Source organism: Bison bison, unplaced genomic scaffold (genome assembly GCF_000754665.1).
Source record: "Bison bison bison isolate TAMUID 2011002044 unplaced genomic scaffold, Bison_UMD1.0 scf7180017846005, whole genome shotgun sequence".
NCBI lineage: Eukaryota > Metazoa > Chordata > Mammalia > Artiodactyla > Bovidae > Bison > Bison bison.
The window spans coordinates 7,586-9,863 of record NW_011476578.1 but is presented as its reverse complement, the minus strand read 5'-3'; the positions used below and the strand labels follow the sequence as shown (position 1 = coordinate 9,863).

The 2,278-nt window shown below is 33.8% G+C and overlaps 1 long non-coding RNA gene across 1 annotated transcript in view; it reads left to right on the top strand.

The window, feature by feature from the left end:
* Window positions 1-694: 694 nt before the first annotated feature.
* The window catches only part of LOC104987372, a 7,796-nt gene continuing 6,212 nt past the window's right edge, over window positions 695-2,278 (top strand). The window contains exon 1 of the long non-coding RNA XR_825126.1: window positions 695-705. This is a non-coding gene — a long non-coding RNA (uncharacterized LOC104987372). The remainder of the gene's footprint in view (window positions 706-2,278) is intronic.

Genomic DNA, 2,278 nt, shown 5'->3' with positions numbered 1-2,278 from the left:
ACTTGCCTGCTTCTCCTGTATGCTTTCCCCAGATGATTGGGACTGAAAGAGATCCTTGGGGCAAAATGTTCCAACATTCACATGAAAACCCTGACCAAAAAAAAAAAAAAATACTTACCTATATATTTAAGTATATGCTTATATAGAGAATGTGTATATTTACAGGAGTATATTTATGTGTATATTTAGATATTGTATTTAACATATAAGAAGTATTTTTCTTGGTTACAATTTTTTCTATTAACATTGGGGAATTTTAGTTGGCCTGTGAGCCTGGAATACAGATCATGATGCCAAATTCAGTCCCTTAATGGGTGAACGATAATTACATTGTATTCATCAGTTTAGAAAGCACAATATAAACAATATTATTAAGTTCCAAAATTTACAGGGTAATCTAATAAAGATATATTGGTGGTGTTCAAAAAACAGTTAAGGGAAACAGCTCCTGAGCCTTGAAAAAATAATGTACATCCTTTGCTTTTTTCCCCCAATCCCATCATTAGGTTGTAATTGGAGTAAATTTCATAAAATATCAAGTAGTTGAGTTTATTAGATTTGACAGCTTTGGGTAAGCACTTCTGTGAATTTACTTGCATGCAATTTTCTTCTGAAATAGGGAGGGTTGGTGTCAATATAAAGGCAGACTATGATTTACAGAGAGAGAAGTTTTGCAACTATGGGACTCTAAGCGCTTAATTTTAGGTCTCTAAAAAGTACAAATTTATAACAAAAAGTCAGTCATTTACACAGTGATTCCTGGAAATAGCCCAATAACCTAAACCACTCATTTGTCATCACAATAATTTTTTCTTACTATTCCTGGATGAGTTATTTTCATAAGTTCATTTTTAAGTTTTACCATCCAAAGACAACCACTCTTAACACTTGGGTGTGTTTTCTTTCAGTCTTTTTTCATGCATTTGTTTGGTTCTTCTGCGTGTGTGTGACATATTGATATTTATAGCCATAGTACAGACACAATTTTATATCTTTTCACCTGATATTAAAACATAAACATTTTCTACATTTTTACAGTCTTTATGAACACAATTTAATATCAAGTAAGCTTACCATAGCTTACTTAACTAATACCAAATTATTGGACATTATATTTTTTGTATGAGTATTGTTATTATAAATGACATTAACCCAAAAATCTTTAGGAATAATATTTTTCCACATTTGATATTATTTCTTGGAATTAAATTGTAAAGTAACAATGTCTGATTTAAAGATATGGACAGTTTAAAGGTTTTGATAGATACTGCCAGATTGCTTTTCTCAAATGTCTTACCAATTACTATTCCAGCCAGCTTTGTTTCATCACATTGTTGGGAGCCTTTAATACCATCCTTTTTTCCCAAAACTTTCTTAAATTGTGAGTGAAAATGGTATTTCTCCGTTTCTCAAATTGACAGGTGTATGGTTGTAATTTTTACTTACTAAAAAGTTGAACATTTTTCTTTTATCTATTAATCAATTACATTTTCTGGAAGGGCTACTATTATTTCATTATTTTTCTTAATTTGTGGTTAGAATATGGGGTGGAATCTATTCTTTTTGAATAAACCAGTATTTATGTATTTGTTTTTGAACTGGTAAGTAACTAATACTAGAAACATTTTAACCAAGATATTTAAATGCTCTTTGAGAGCCATTATGCGTGCATGCAGTCTTCTGTGAGCTTCTCAGCCCCTTTCAGGGTACAGATTTCACACCCAGGTGTATGGCCAGTGGCCATAGGATGGTTCTGATACTATAATTTAAGTGGCTTAAGCCAATAAGTAAACGTCCTTGAACATATTTTCCTTGAGGTATTATTCTATGCAAAATTCGTGCTGTGATTCTCCTGCTTTCACAAAGCACTCCTACGGGAAAGAGTGATTTCAAACTTCGCCTGTGCTGAGATGAGTCCCAAATTGCTATATATTTTCAGCCAAAGTCAACAAATGGGAAAATAAGTAACTATTGGCTTTGTAGTTGGGTCAGTTATGAGAGACAGAAGGAACTGGGGAAGTATGGGATATAGATGGATATAGTAAGACAGAGCTAAGAATGTATTAAATACATGGAGCCCCACACACTTAGAGGGGCCCCAGAAATAGACTCACTAGATCTATAGAAATTCAGGGGGACAGAGGAGCACAGAAAAACAGAATATCACAGCATAACTTTCCAGATTTAGAATTTTGTTACTGCTGCTGCTGCTGCTGCTAAGTCGCATCAGTCGTGTCCAACTCTGTGCGACCCCATAGACAGCAGCCCACCAGGCTCC